We start from the raw sequence: 18,728 nt of genomic DNA on the forward strand, positions 1-18,728 counted from the left end.
AAACACACTCATTTAGCACATAATAATAATAATAATATCACAACCAAAAACAATAATCAAAATATATAATTTTCTTAATTATATATTATTCTGAAACGGCTGTGACATCAAAGATAGCGGCATGATTTGTGAGAGAGTGAGTTATGGCAAATCTCAAGGGCATGAATGAATAGCAGTATATAGAGAAGAATAGAAGATGATGATCTAATCACTATAGAGAAAAACCAGCCACTCACCAAGTCACAACAACAACATCAACAAAAAAAAAAAATACACCCTCTTCTCTTTCTCTCTCTATATAAATAGGTACCATATATATATATAAAGCTATTGCACCCGATGTATGAATGAATGAAAGAACACACTTGTATTGTTTGTACCCTTTTGAATTTATATAATATATTTGTGAGTGTATATTATGACACAGGGTGAAAAGAAAGCGTAACTGATGGAGGGGCTTTTAAAGCGTTTGGCTTTGTGAGAGAACGCGGAGAAAGAAAGAGAGAAAGAAAAAGAAAGGACTTTTAAGGTGCCATCTAATATCTATCTATATCTCTAACATCTATACTCACTACACTACACTAACACTAATACACTGTTATATATATATATACACAATAATCCACTCTCTTTTTCTCTCTTCAATTTTCTCTCTCTCTCTCTAAGATGGTAGAGTGGTACAGCCACCACCAGGGTGTGTCCCCCTTTGGGTCTTAAATGAGTCGCCGGAATTGGGTTGCCGGTGAACCGGCGGGAAGAGGCTGAAATGACTGATACAGCCTTGGAAAGGGTTTTGTTTCCATTGTCATCACACACTTTCTCTCTCATATTTATGTGCATGCCCTTGAGTTTCTCTCTTTTGGTTTTCCATTCTTGGTTCACACACACATGCTGAGGTGTGTGCTAAAAGTCAAACGTTGGTATCCCATTGGGGGAGTTAAGGATTGGAAATTTGGAATAGAGATTGACACTTCTCAAATTTACCAAGGAATGAACACATGCAAGAGCTTGCGTTAAAAAATTGGAGTGATTAATATAATATTATTTTTTAAGATTAATAATTTTTGCATTTTAATCTTATTTATATTATGTTATTATAAAAATAATTTACAAGTTTTTTAAATTATTCTCAAGATATTAATAATTTATTATTTTTAAAGTAATGGATATTATGATATTTCTATTAATTGTGACGTTTTAATTTCAATAAAAGTAAAGAAAAACTAGAGTTTAAGAAACTGAACGATTAAAAAATATTACATAGACATAATAGGAATAAAAATAACAAAATCACTTTTAACTAATAGTTGAAAATAAAAAAAATATATTAATTTGAGTAGTGTTAAAAAAATTAATAATTTTCTATTTTAGTTATTTTATTAAATAGTATTATTTTTATAAAATAAAATTTTTAATTAATAAAATAAAATTTAAGGTAATTAAAATACTTTGTAAAATAAATACATGGTATTGGTTATTCCTTGAAACATAAAACATTTTTGTGGAACATTACCCAAATTTTCACCATTCCAAGAATGAACTGAGCCCCCTAAAGTTACGTTGTCAATTTTAAACTTTTTATTTATTAAATATGCACAAATTTGTACAAATATATTTATAATTTTTATTAATTTAAAATAATTATAACTTAAATAATAATTAGTTTTAATATGATAAAAAAATAAAATTTTTGATTTTTCTAAAATAAATTATATATAAAAAATAAATATAACAATTTATATAAGCTTAAACGTTTTAAATCTTAATAATAATAATAATAATAATTTAGTTCTAAATGTATAAATATATTTGTGTTATACAAATTTATTTATACTTTATATTAAATTAATTTTATTTTAAAATAAATAAAAATATAGTTTAAATATAAAAATATATAAAAATAAAATATTATTATATTAAATAATATCAAATATAGTTACATTAATAAATATGATAAATATATTTTATATATAATTTTTTGTATATTTTATATTTTTTCATCTTCTTTAATAATAAAAATTATTACTCTTTTAGTTGATCTAAACATAAAAAATAATTGTTTTAAAAATAAATTAAAGAAAACATTAAAATAAAAAGAAACAGTAAATTTTTTAATTATTTTTAAATATAAATAATATAAATTTATTATATTATTATTGTTATTAAATATTTTAAAATAAAAATAAAAAATACATATAAAAAAGTATATACTATAAATAGAAATATAACAAAAAATATTTTTCAATAAACAATGAGTTTTAGTATTATATTCAAGTAAATTCTATTTTAATGAACACTAATTTTTATTTCTTAAGAATTAAAGTAAATATTAAGATAAATTTATTTAATAAATTATGTATAAAATTATTAAATTTAAAATTTAAAATAATATATTTAATTTTAACTGATAATAAGTAAATATATACTAATAATTAATAATTTTAATTTAAAATATTTTTTGAATTTAAATTATTATCGATTTTAAGAATATAACATTATAAATAATTATATATATATATATATATATATATATCCTACGTTATATTTTTGTATAAACTGAATTTAAAATTGAAGAATGAAATGTAAGTTCATTACATAATTAAGTACTCTAAAAAAAATTTAAAAGCATTTAAAATTTAATTCTAATCTCAAAAATTTCAATAATCACATAATTAGACTGTAAAATGTTAATAACTAAATATAGTTTGAAATTTTAATATTAAAAATATTGAAAAATAATATTTTTATAATATTTTAAAAATTGATTCATGTATTTATTTGATTGTATATTTTTTAATTGTATGAGAAATATTTAAAATGTGAAAGAAATATTAAAACGTTGAAGAGTTTTGATTCAATGTTAAAACAAATTATATATATAAAAAATTAAATATAACATTCGAATTTAATTTATATTTAAAATATTATAATTTATTTATTTATTCATTTATCATAGTATAATAATATTAAATATGTAAATCAAATCATTACAATAAATTTTAATAATAAATTTATATATTATCTTTTTATTATAATGATATTTAATAATAATGATATTTAATTACTTTTAAATCTAAAATTTAAAGTAAAAATCATTAATATAATATTTAAAAACAAACTACACTATTCTTAAATTTTAATTAATAAATAATTTTAGTTATAGAATAAATAATAAAAAATAATAAAAAATTTAAATTTATATCACTATTTAATTTTGTCATAATTAAAATTTTATATAAATATTTTAAAATTTTTATATTTAGAAAAAATTACAAATTTCGTAACATCAATATTTTTAATAGTTTGTACATAATTTAAATCTTAATATTAAAATAACTATAAAAAATTAAATTTTTAAAAAATAAAAATTTTTAAAAAATAAAAATATTATCAGTAGTTATCATAATAAAAAAAATTAATATAATTTCTATATCAAAATAAATCTATAAAATAATAACGTTTGATATGTCAATATTAATATAAATTTTTTTCATCTAGATATAAAAATAAAAACTTCATCTATAATATATACTTGACACAAGTTTAATCATATATAAAAAAAAAAATACAATACATGATATTATTTTATATTCAAACTGATTTTAAATTAAAAACACTAAAATATAACATTATTATTATTATTATTATTATTATTATTATTATTATTATTTGTGTATTTAAATTTACTATAACGCAAATTGTTATAATATTTTATATGATTTTTAAAATATTATTAAAGTAGGAAACAATAATAAGTCAGTAAACTAATAAATATGCTAAAAGCCTAGATTAAAAGGAAGTTATATAAGATAAGTTAAACATATGTATAAAATAATTGTATATTATTTTTACTGTTGTAATTTTTTTTTTAAAATGATACTAAATATAATTTTAATATAAATATATTAAAAATTATAGTTATAACTATAAATAAAAGTATATTAACTTTTTAATTTTTTTATTGTCATGAAAAATAAATTAATTAGTAAAATTATTATACAAATAAATTGATAATAATATAATGCATATTTTTAATCTTAATATTAGTTGTTAATAAATATATAAATATAAAAATAAAAAATAGATTAAAAGGAACTTAAAAGTGAAATTAAATAACATAAAAAATTTATTACTTTATTTTTTTTTTCTAGACAATAAGTATCCTCTCAATAAAAATAGAGTTTAAGTTGAGAAAGACCATCATGAGCAATACAATTCTTTGTCTCAATATTTAATATAATTGTATTTTTTAAAATTCAAATTATATAATTTATTAATTTAAAAAATTTAAAAGATGTATTTTATATTATTTGATGATTTAATATGTTATTGGTCATAATAAAATTTAAAAATCAATTAAATATGAAATAATTTAATAAATACAATAAGATTATGGAATATGAGTTTTAAAATTCAAATAAATAATCTTTAGGTTTTAACTCATACATTTGTTTATATATTTTTAATTAAATTTAATATGATACATTACTCATTTATGATTATAATTTAAAATTATAAAAAAACTTTAATTATGCTCTTATTAAATGATTAAATAATATTTTTAAAAAAGTAACTCATCATATAATAATAATAAATATAAATAAAAGCAAAAAGGACAACAATTAAGTTAAATTTTTTAAAAATATTTATTTTAATAACATCATAATTTTTTTATAAAATAAAATAAATATCATTCTAGTATAAATGCATAAAAAAAACTATACACTGATCTTTAGAAAAAAAAATTATTGTTATAAAAATGAAATTAGTTTGAAACACATGACACATAAAAATTAATAATAATATAATATATATTCTTCTTTTTCAAGTTTAATTATTGATTGATAGATAAAAATATTTAAAAAATTATGGATAAAATAAATAGTAATGTAAAATAAAAAATATATAATTAAGAATTTTTTATTTTTATTAAACTATTTTATATTATCTAATAGCTTAATAGGATTTTTTTGTTAAATTTTTATAAATAAATAATTAAATATAACAAAGTTATATAGCTTGTGTCAAAATTTAAAATAATAAACCTATTAATATATCTTATGCATTTGTTTATATTTTAATTAAAAATAAATAATAATAAAAATTAACTTTATGGTAATTAAACGTTAAGAAATTGTTTTTACAATAATTTTTAAAATTTACATACTCAGACAGACAATAATGAATTATGTCATTATCATGATTTATTTCTTTCATGACAATTATATTATTAGAATTGCAATAAAAATATTATTTTTAACTACAATATATATATATATATATATATATATATATATATATATATGAACTCATCAAAATAAATTTATTTAATCTAAATTTATCTTGTTGCAAGTTAGATTAGTTAACAAAATATTAACAAATTTGATAGAATTCAGTCAACTTAGAATAAAATCTAATACATAATATAATGTAATTTTATATTTTTCTTAATAAATAGAAAATAAAATATCTTAATATAACTTGTAAAAATAAAATAAAAGGAATCAACCTAAAATGTATATATAGTTTATTTAGATTACTTTGGATAGTTAACATAATGACAAAATATATAAATAAAGTAAAATATTAAAAAAAATCTTAGTAAATTTTTAAAAATTATATAAAAATTACTTATGTAAAAATGAAGACAGATTTAATAATATAATAAAGAAATAAAGAATTAATGTAATAATAGTTGTGCTTTTATTTCTATTATTATTATTTGTTTAAGTGATGCTTTAATTTTAAATTTAACCTAATTAATTTATTATGTATAAAATTTAATAAATTGATTTATTTTTTATTAAGCATCAATATTTTATTAAAGATAAAATATGAGTATAAAGGATACTCTAACTCCTTACTTTAATTTAATTTATTTATTTTAATATTTATTGTAAATAAATATTGTTAGTCACCTAAAAACTAATAAGATTGCCATATTTCTTGTGGCTATATATAAATTATTGTAATTGTTAATCACAAAATAAAAATAAAGCTACATTCAATGTATTATTTTATTAATTTATTAACCAATAAAAATCACAAACAAATATGCAAGTCAAACCAAGCTTAACGTAGAAAATAATTAATAAAATATAGATTAAAATATGAAAAACTGTAAGTATGCTTATTAAAGTTTTTATTTTAAATATATTTTAATTTGTAATATATATTTTATCAGCAAATATTTTAAATTAATAAATAAAAGTATTTAAATAAAAAATTAGGGTAAATAAAATTTTTTCTATTTTAAATATTCTATAATCAATTATTTACTTTCATATATAATCAATCAATTTGAATAAATTTTATTAAATGCAATTAATGATCAATATTTTATTTTTATTTTTACATTACATAGTCATCAATGTAAATTATTATATATCATTAATTCTAATAAATTTCTATTAAATACAATTCAAATATATATATATATACACGGTATAAACAAATAAATTGTTCATTTTAAATAATGTGCAAACTAATAAGAAATCGAATGGAAAGTTATGACTTGTGAAGGAGAATGAACAACATTTGTTTGATTTCTAATAATGGTTATTAGAAAATGAAAGATTATTTGTTAAAGGAACGTAATACAAAAGAAAAAGAACAGATGAAATAAATAAATAAATATTTCAGTCTCAATTTTAATATGGGAGGAAAAGGTTGATGTTTGGACATATGTATTGAAATAGCCAAACATGGAAATTATAATGTGACTCTATTACCAGTACAATGTCTCAAATGTGGTTACAACAAGGCCACATCAATAAAAACCTCGGATATTTAACATTACCTAAGTTATTTTTGGAGTGATTCAAATTCTAATATATAGGCATAAAAATAGAAAACATTTTAAATTTGTACTTTGTTTTTTCATTTGTTGTTCACAAAACATATATTTCTGGTTAGACAAGACGCAACTGTTGGAAATTTGTTCAAGTTGGCGTTCCTTATAATGTCTTAGTTGTATGTCATTATTAAAAAAATAATAAAACATTAGCATAATAGAGAGATAATTGGGCAATTCCCATGTTCAAACCTTCCCAAATATGCAAATTTAGGAAATAAAAAATCTTTGCATATAAGGAAACAATGGCAATTGTGAACCTTCCCCTTTTTGTTTTTATTTTTTTTCCCCACTGGTTTTACTTGATAATGACTTATGCTCCAAAATACAAAACAAAGAACTAGGCATTTCACTAGAGTTGCATTCTAGATTTTACCCTTTTTAAATTTGTGCATATTTTTTTTTCTTTTTTACTTCTGTTTTTTATTTGTTTAAATCGATATGATTCAATTATTTTAATTATGATTGGCTATTGAAGTAGTAAAAATATCCTTTGCTAATATTTTATTAATTTTTTTCTTGATTTCTTCTTCCCTGAATTAATTTGTGGAGGGAGAGTACATAGAATATGATTTGTTTCATCATATTTAAAAATATATGCTTGCTTGAGCAAAGTCAAATTGTCAAGTGTAACACAGAGAATGCTCAAAGGCACAGTTCAGAGAAGACAAGGATAGAACTTCAGTAGCAACACAGCATGGAAGAGGCAAATGCCATCAAAAGATAGACTGAAAATAAGAAATAAATGAAAATAAAATAAAACATTAATTTAAAAGTAAACTAATAATTTTTCATCACAAACTCTAAAATTTTATTTATCTTAAGTAAAGTATTAATTTTTTTTATATATATAAATTATTATTAACATTACATGGCATGAGAAGAATAAAATAATTAAAAAAAGTAAAAAATAGTAAAGTCAAAGATGTATTTAAAGTCTATTGCCGCCAAATCTATGAAAGGGAAGGGCACACCTCCCCTCGTGTAGTGGGCTGCCCGACTCAAGAAATAGGTGAATTGAGTGTTTGATGTTACCACTTACCCATCTCTATTTCTATTTCTTCTGCCTACATTTTTCAAACACTAAATTTCTACTTTTGATTATGTGAACACCATTGACTAACATTTCTTTTCAATAATGTTAACATCATCTTTCTTATTCCAAAAATATGTTAATATGATATTAGACTTTTATAATTAAGGATTAGTTTCTCTATTAACATAATAATTCTACTAATAGTACATTATTTGCAATACAAACTTTATTATTTGTTAAATTATTTGATAAATATAAAATGATTGTAAATTTTTTAATTATATATTTTTAAATAATTATAAATATTTAATTTTATTCTTTACTAAATATCTTATATTTCACATATTGATTTTTTTTTTATTCTCTATAACTCCTACAAATCTATATTATTTGATAGGTGAAAAAAATAAAGTGATAAACAGAAGAAATAGTTATAGTAGTTGGTTTAAGTAATTAACTATTTGTAATATTATATTAGTTTTAAATTTTCTTACATTTTAAGTTTATATATTATCTTAATTATTAAATAAAGAAAAAATTAAATAATTTTAAACTTTTATAAATAATAAATACATACACTTTTTTTTTATTAATATTTACTTTATAATGAAGGAAGAGAATTTTTAGAAGAATATATAATAAAAAAGTTATAGCAAAACCCATCCCAAATACGGGTGTAGTTAAAAAAGATAAATTAATCTTGAATTTATAATACAATCAAAGTTTAAAACACAAGTGAATATATTTAAAAAATCTAAACGATGCCATGTAGATAAGGAAAAAAAAAAATACACAAATGACCTGCATTGACTTTCTAAGTTTGAAAGGTTATTTTATTTAATATTTGTTCATAAATATTAAATTTATTAGTTTATTAATTGAATTGAAAATTTTATTGACTGGATTAAATCTATAAAAGATCAGATATAAAATAAAAAATATCTAACACTTTATCGAATAATTTTATTTTAATATATAATATATTTTTAAAATATAAATAGATATTAATTATAAAATTATATGTCTACAATATTTTAATTTATCTAAAATTTGACATGAATATTAACATTTTAATATCATATAAATGGTTAAATTGATAAAATCTTTCATTTACAAAAAAAAAAAAACTATTCTTAAAATTACTTGATTTCTATATTCTTCCTTCCGTTGCTCATAGCATATTTTTCAATAATTATCAATAGTTATATTTGAAATTTAATTTACTGATTAAAATCCCTGATAGGTTTATATTTTTGTCACCGAAATCCTCTTTCTGATGGTTCTGAAAGGCATCAGAAAAGGAAACTAGAAAAGTGAGATTTCCTTTCACCAAATGAATTCATAGCCCCTATATTAAAAAAAATTATAGTCAATCAAATTCAAAGCCTATAATATCCCACGTGTGTTTTCCCTTCTTTTAATAAGAAACTTTAAAAGGATATGCATTCAAGAAACTGTAGTTAAAATATTTTATCTGCATTTGAGTCATTCATTGTGTTAATTGCACTCACATTTGGAGAGTTATTCCTAAGTCATAAGTAGTAATTATATGCTATGTTGCTTTTATTTTTATTTATAACAATCTCCTTTGACTTGAGTTTCAATTGAACTCTTCTTTATGTTTCGTGAATTTTGTGCCTGCAGATTTGTCTTCTGAAAGACACCAATTGGTATCTTAATCACTTCAGTGTGGTTGCTAGAATTTTAGGATTAAATTAGAAAATGAAACATAGATGCACAAGCTATGATAGACCAATTTAAACACACGTAGCTGTTAGTTATAAATTTACATTATTCTAATTTTTATGCCCTTTTAATGAAACTTTTATAATATTCAAAATATTTTCACCACCAATTTATTTAGTTACTAATCATCATCACCTATTTATTGTTTACTATCCAACAAATGATCGATGCTTTAGTTCAATTTATACGGTGACTGGGTCGAAGCATTTAATTGCTTTCATTAATCTTACCCTTTCATGCTACAGAGCTATGAGCCTATGATAATATCTGCTTATGAAATTAAATATGTTTAAAGAAGTATTTTATTGGTATTTTTTATTTTAATTTTTTTAAACATTTAAAACTTATACTTTTTGACTCACTAACGTCAGACTTATTTTTTACAGTGTGTTCTGATAAAGATAAAACATAGTAATTAAAATGTTAAAAGAAATACTCAGTAAAAACTACACGTGGTGCAAAATTAAAATAAATGACTAAAATAACAAATTGTTTTTATAGGTCAATAAACTTAATTTTAATAATTAAAGTTAATAAAACCGATAAAAATAATGAATATAAGTTAGGTTATGTCTCTTAGGTATGTAATATATATAAATGATGACTAAAACTCTTGGTAGAGTATTTAATTATATATATTATGATAATTATAATATATATATATATATATATATATAATTATTATAATTTTAACAATCACAATGCAATCATAATCCTGATTTAAAACCTTGGTACAGAAGTAGTGAATGTTTGGCTAAGGAACTAGCACAACCGTTGTTGTGTCTCTATACATATATATGAATGATGGGTCACTTCTCAGTGATGATGAAGGATTTTCATGTCATCCAAACTATGGCAGTACACGGATGCCATCACACCTGAGTTGTATGAATTATGTAATTAAGTCTTGAAATTTTAATTTTTTTTTTAGTCCTCCTATCTTCTTTTTAATTTTTTTAGTGTAAAATAACAATAAAAAATAAAATAAAATAATTGAGACAAGAATTAATAAATAAATTATAAAATATCAAATGTAAAATACATAACTCATACAACTTTAAAGATTATCACTCAGTTATTAAACTTGTAAAAAAAAAATTATTGAAGAAAGGAATTAATATAAAAAAATAATTTTTTAAGTTAAAAATACTTTATCTCCTCTAATTTTAGAGAAGTTAAATGATGGAGTTCTTAGAATTTTTTTTAAAAAAATAAAAAGTATAAATTATTTCTAAATTACGAGAGAATTTTTCATTATTTTTATACTAACTTTTTATAAAGACTTCTTTAGAAATTTACCTAAATATTTTAAAAATTTATTTTAACTTTTAAAAAAATATTTATTGTGACTTCTACGTGTCTATTATTATTTATATTTAATAAAATTTTATGTAAAATAGCTTAGAGTTAATATAGTTATAAAAAATTTATTTTAAACAAAAATTACTTAAATACAAAATAATTAAAAGTCACAATAAACAAACTAAATTTTTCCTAAATATATTATTAACAAAAGGACAAAATTATTGAACTAGATCGTTTTAATAAAGTATTTTCATTTAAAATTAACTTTATTTTTATAATTAAAATGAAAAAAACAATTTCTAAAATCCATTACTGTGTCATTGTGATTAGTCTGCACACACATGGGTCAAGATTGTGTGTGCACCCTTAAAATTATATTGAAAAATATATAAATATAAATCTAACTTAAAAAAAAAACTAATAATGTTATAATAAATGTAAATGTATAATATTTAAATATCAAATTAAACATGTATTTTCTGTATGCTTACATTCAAAGTATAATAGCATATTTTAATTAAAAAAAGGAAACTAATTAGAAAATATATATGCAATAATTAACATAACAATAAAATAATTTGAATAATTCATTAGCATCAATTTGTCCAGAAGTTGAGTGTGCTTGATTTTTTAAAATAAATATATATTTAATGTTTTAATGTTTCAAATTAGAAGAAGAATGATGGAGGCACAAAAGAAGATAATAGAGCACATAATGAATACGAAATTAATGATATCCTCTTTAACTGAAACTTAAATATTGATCCTCATCTACTTCACCATTCATTTATTCTTTACCAGCACTTGATTGCTCAAACATTTAATTGCCTTTCTTCTCTTCCTGTTAAGTGAATGAGGTGGGTGGGGATGGCTTTACAACTAGCTAAAGAACCTTGCTAGCTGTTCATATCATTGCCAATTTACCATCATCAATGTTTCTGCAAGAAAATAAAAACACACTTTTGCATACTGTATTCAATCCAGCTTTCTATATTAACTTGAAGAGTTTTATGTAACTTTTGAGCTCTTGATGAACATTTTAATTTGTTAATAAGTATTTATGATGGAAAACGATTCAAATAAGATATTATAGCAGTTATAAAAATAACATTAGTAAACATTTATATTTATGAATCACTTGAATCATATTAAAAGTTAATGTGTTCTTACGTTCTTAATTCACTCATTTCTGTATTTTATAAGAATTAAATTCAATACATACGAGTTTTTTAAAGACCATTAATTAGCATTTAATCTTCACCGTTTATATTTGTTTGCATGGTCATTTTAAACTAATGAAAAATGTTTTCTCTAGATATATTATCATTTTTATACTGTTTATGGATAAAATAATAAAAAAAACTGGATAATTTTTCTTATCTTAGCTATCTTATAATATTATATTTATTTAACTAACATAATATGATAATTCTATTTTAATCAAACAACAAACAAAAGCAATTAAAGTAAGGAGGCTCATTCTTTTTTATCTACCACCTTTTCATTTTACTTTGTTGAAAAAATTATGAAAGCGTCAGGTTTCTTTTTTTAAATCAAGAATGCTCTTAACTTAAAATGAATAATTAATTAGTAAGAGAGATAAAACGATATAACAAGAAACTAAGTCATTATTTTAATAAAAAAAATGTTAAAATTATTCATCAAATTAACGTCACACATATTCTTCCATCAACGAGGATATATCTTTTAAAATAAGATGAAATTGAAATGTAATATAAAAATATTTTGTGAAAACAAATAATAATTTACTCACGAACGATATATATATAGCGTTTTTAATAAGTCAATTAAATGCACAAACTTTTATAAAATTTAAAAATTATTTAATACTTCATCTAATAATTTTTTTAATATAATTTTTTAAAATAAACACAAGTTATAATATTGCGTAAAGTTTCATTAATCTTAATTTTTAGAGTTGAGTTTAATCACCTATAAATAAATGTTTTTAATTAAAAAAATACATATTTTATTATTATTAATTATTTATCTTAGTTTTAATAGCTGAAGCTGAAATTTTACTATGACATAATCTAATATTTAATATAGTAAAATTTATTGCGTAAGAAAAGTTATTACGATGACTTAAGTTAGCAAGACTAATTTCGAAGGTCAATGAATGTCTTTCAATATCTAAATTATTAAATATGAAGTGTAAGCATTTAATACTTTCAAAACACTGTAAAATCATTTCATTTTTTGATTAATTGATAGAATAACAATTGTTATTTTTAGGAAATACGTAGACAAAACTATTAAGGCTCTTTTGGATAAGTTTTTTAGCAATTTTCATAAAAAAACATTAATTTAAAAATAATAAAATTTTTCTTATAGGTTAAAAATAATTTATACTTCTTTGTATTTTTAGAAATTTTAAAAACTCTCTCATTTAACTTCTCTATATTAAAAAGATTAACTTACGAAAGATATTTTATTTATTTTTACACTATTTTTTTATTTTTTAAGAATTTCTTTACAAATTTATCCAAACAAAACCTAAATTATATTAAGTTTTTGAGGAAATTCTTAACGCCTGCACCTATAACTCAAATCCAGTTATGGTAACATCATTATTCACTTTGCTAAATAAAGCAACTCATAATAAAAACATGTAGTATACACTTTAAATTTAAACTTTAAACTCATGAATTTATCATCATCATTATTAATTATTTAAACACATGTAGGATATACTTTAAATTTAAACTTCAAAAACTCGTGAATTTATCATCACCATTGTTATTTAAAATTTTTAGGCAGAGGATCCTATGTGTTTGTGACCGGGTGTCTGAGTTAAAGGTTATTCACTAAAGCTAGTTGTTCAAATTCATTAAATTAAGGTCATTTAACTCTGATCACTGATCATTAATTATTAGGTTATTGTAGTGTGGTCTTGCTTGTGGTTTTATAAATTCTATTCATAATAATCTAACGACAAACATTCTACAAATGTGGTTCATTTTGTGCCTTTTTTAGTATATGGTGAAGCAATAGCTAGGTGTAAGGTAGATACCATATGGATTTAGTTAATAAAGGATTATTTTTTTTATCATCATATGTACTTAACATCTCGTTAAGATCATTTTAAATCACAATGCGACCAACAACATGTATACTGAATACTAGCTACTTATGTTTGTGCAGATTAATATCCTTAACTCATGTTAATTAACATATGCATTATGTTTATATGATAATCCTTACATACAATGATAATAATTAATGTGTTTGTCAAATAGCCAAAACATTTAAATGTACTAGAACAACGGTGAAAACAAGATAAAATCAAACTGAGTAGGAACAACGATAGATAAAACCAAGAAAATGTTATTTATGTCCAATTTATCGTTAAATTAGCCTTTGTTAGTATATCTTCTGAACCATGTTATGGGTAATTGTTAAAGAATTAATAGTAATAATTTGTCATTCAAAATTATCTTAAAGTATATTAACAATTATGGAAGTAGTTTTTTTTTTTCTTTTTTCTTTTACTTTTCTTTTAATAAAAGAAAGTTGTTTAAATTCTTTAATCAATGCATTAACAGTACTGGTTAATAGTTTTTTTACAAAAATCAAAATAGTTAGTATAAACATTATAAATTTAAATTAATAACATAATATATTATATTAACAATTTTTCTTATTGATAATATTATTAGCCTATATATTAAATGTTAGTCTAATACACTATTTTTTAGTATAGATTTTTAAATTTATATTAACAATTTTTTTTTTGTAGCAATACACAATGATTGAATATAATTGAAAGATACACTGCATTTAAAGTGAAAAATGGTTACATATAGCTCCCATCGACCTGGCACCAGTGCTGTTGCCTAAATCAAAATAATTTTTTTTACTAGGATAATTATCCCAATTTCGTTCTTGATTAAGTTTTTAAGTATTACACACTAATTTTTTTTAATAAAATACATTTATTTTAAAATGATTATTTTTTTTCAAATAAGTTTATTAAACATGTACTTAAACTAGGAATTGCTATTATAAACTCAAGCACTTATATGCAAGAATATATCTACCTTCCAACGCGATAAAAGTTTAAGGATGTGTGTGGATATATAATTAAGATTAAGAAAGTATGCTTACACGGGTCTTATAAAAATTATTTTAATTACATTTTTAATTGATGTAAGACGTTTTAATAAAAGAATAAAATATTGAAGTGATGGAAAAAAGTGTTAGGATCAGGTTTTTTTTTTTTTTTTTTTTTTATAATAAACAAATAAATAAAGGCTCTTTTTGTATTACATGGAAACTTGATTAGATCACCCAAAGAAATTTTCACTGCCATGAACATGAATCTTATTTCATGCCAAAAATAATCTTGTGAGTTGATTTTGCATGGTAAATTATGTTACGGTAAATCAGAAAATATAAAATTTGTTAACAGATAATATTTGTCGAGGATATTAAAATAAAAAGAAAGATTTTAAATTATAGTATATGAACTATTTTATAATTTCTTAACATATGATATCAGAATAACAAAACCTAATTAATATAAACCTTTTGAACGGACTATTATCACTTCAACAAATTGACATGTCGCATGGTTAATGAAAGGCAAGTGTTGATAAGACCAGTTCAACTGTTTAATTAAGAAATAAAAAAAATTCAACGATTCATTAAGATATATGCAGACAATCATTGCTAAACTTTAGTGATGAGGGAGAGCATTGTTATACTTTGTACCCTTTCATTTCTTGGTAGTTCAAATTCTAGTGTTAGCACTGCAATTTTCGTTCAATAATTTTGCTGAAAATAATATAGCATTTACGCAGTTGGTGGAGAAGATTTTCAGCATTAAAACTATAGGGTTCGCAAAATTTAACCCACATGCATACCTAATAAGAGTAGATAAATGGACTCTGAAACATAACTGCATATGCATATGCCTTTTCCTTTTTCTTTTGTATCCATTATCGGTTTGCTTTAAAAGCAGCATAGCTATGTTAATGCTTAAAAACTTGTAAAAGTATGTTTAGATATGTACACAATTTAATTAAATACTTATTTAGTATTATTTTTATATAATGATTTAGTCATAAATTCAATTATAAAATTCATTAAAATAAATTAAAATAACTTATAAAATTATACATTATTTTCATAAATTATTCATAAATTTATTTAAGCAAGTCTTAATTTTTTTAACATTGCATAAAAATAATCAAAGAGCGTTAGTAATATGCCTTTTCTATCAAACTTTCACTTATTAATTAAAAATTACAAAAACATGAGTAAGAATTATTAATTGAAAATGAAATTAACAGGATTTTTGTAATTTTTAATTAATAAAAAAGAGTATATTTGAGAGAGTGCATTGCCAACAATTTTTTCAAAAAAAATTTCTCACATTTTTCTTGCACATATAATTCATGAAACAAATTTTTTTTTTCTGATTGATATTTGCCAACTCAACTAGCTAGTAAACTTTTAATAAAAAAATTACCTCAGTTTTTTCCGGGAACATGAATAAAAATATTCATGACTAAAAATCTTGATTTTTGCAAATTAAATAATAATAATAATAATAAAAAATAAAAAACTTGCATGAACAGTGGTCTGCAAAAGGGTCATTTTCTCTTTTAAGAGAGAGAGAAGATTGGGGAGCAACCTCTGACTAGCAATGTGAGAGGCAGGTCGTGATCACCGTGTGCCTTAAACAACACTTCTTAAATTCAGTAACAAAGTTGGATGGTCCAGACATTGCCTTTTATTTTTCGTATTTGATTTTAGATGATGAAATTGAAGTAGTTGAAAAGAAAAGAAGAAGATACAAACAAAGAAAGAAGCGTGTTGTCTCTTTTTGAGTTGACTTTTTATCACAGTGCAATGTATAATATTAACAATTTTCTTCCTTCACTTCCATAATAGGTCATCAATTAAAACTAATCTTATAATTAAAACCTTTTGGTCTAAAACTTATTGCTTAAGTCATTGTAACTTAATCTTGTTTTCTTCTCCTCTCTATGATTTCGTGCAAATGATTAGTTGTGTTCTCATCCTCATATTCTTAATATTTTTTCACCCTTTACCTTCTTTTTCTCTGTATATAAGAAAGTGGTAAGAAGAACTTAAATATGTAAGTAACCTATATATGTTTTTAATTTTATGTTTACTCATTTTAGTAAGTTTTACAAGCAAAACCTAATTTAATAAATTTCACTGTCAAACAGATAAATAAGTTCTATTTCATAAAAATATTAAATAAATATTTAATTAAGAGTTATAAATTCCTAAAAGGTGACGTTTTTTTTATTTATGTATTGACACACATATGTATATATACATTCCAATAATACATCTAAAATATAAAGGAGACACTTTCAGTAATTAAAAAACATTGTCGTTAAGTTATTTAATTAAATGCATGCTAATGATAAAATCTCACTTGATTTGTTTATTTCAAAAAATTGATAATTTGTATTTTCAAAAATAGATAAGAGATCGATATTCAGTTCTTTAGTGAAAATTCTTAAAGGAAAAAAAGGGTAGAGTCTCATCATAGCTAGGTATGCCTATATGTCTCTTAATTTATTTACTCCACATATCGTGTGTACAAACACTCATCATTCCACAGCATATAATTAATGTATGTATGAACTCTCCAAAGTCCAAATTGGTATAATAAAGGGCACAAAATCTTGTATTTCTGGGTGCCCATGATCATCATGATCGTCATCATCTCAATGCATGGGCAGAAGAAGCATTTAGAGGGAAGAAAAAGCTAATAAGCCATAATTGAATCCAGTAGTTCAACTGACAATAGAAGAGGTAGCTACTAGCATTATAGCTATGTTTGGGTCTGTGAACCCTTAAAAATGTTAGGTTGTGTCGTGTTCTCAACTGCATGTTTCTTGTTGTACTGTAACTACGTCCATGAATATTGTAGTGTACACATATTCATACGTACAATAGTGCAGCTTTGGATGGTAATTAACAGCTACTCTGCAACTACCTTTTTATGTTGCAAGCTTATTATTAAGCTACAACTGTAAGTAAGAACCACATTCATGTCCACCCAACATGCATCCATCCATCCATCCATATATTTCTTTTACATTTTGGTGGAATTAATTGATGCATTTTTATAGAATAAAACATTGACTTTAAAAGAATTGATATTAAAAAAGTATTTGTATTTATGAATTGTCTTTTAAAACTGAGTTAACAAAGATTTAATTTTATTCTAATAATGAAGTGAAATTACTTTCTAAGTATGAATATGTTGGATAATATGAATTTGCAGCCACAAAAAGACATTAGATGTGGTCTTTAGGAATTTATTTGCTATGTGTAATAATCTTTCAAGATTAACAAACCTCTTTGAAATCAAGCTTAAGTATAAAACTGATAAGCAATTAAGAAAAGTTTTTGTGGCCCTGCCAAGGAAGGAGAAAGAGATAGTCATTTTTTCAAAAAAACAAATTAAGCATATTATACGTGAAAAATAATTCAAAAATCGTATTCAAATAAAAGATGAATATTTAAACGATATTGGTGAAAGAATTTTAATATATATTAATACCTTAAAGAAGTATTATTTTTTTTACGTTTAATATAATATATATTTTACTTTCTATTAATAACTTATAAACAAATTCCCTTAATTATTTAATTGGTTACTGCGTGGTTCAATCTGGTCAAATTAACTGTTTTTTCCAATTCAAATATGAATAGAACAATTGGTAATTACATCAAACTAAAGAATTTTGGTTCATTTTGGGTTTAATGGTTCTTTTA

The sequence above is a fragment of the Abrus precatorius genome, unplaced genomic scaffold (assembly GCF_003935025.1).
Source record: "Abrus precatorius isolate BTA unplaced genomic scaffold, Abrus_2018 Scaffold5, whole genome shotgun sequence".
NCBI lineage: Eukaryota > Viridiplantae > Streptophyta > Magnoliopsida > Fabales > Fabaceae > Abrus > Abrus precatorius.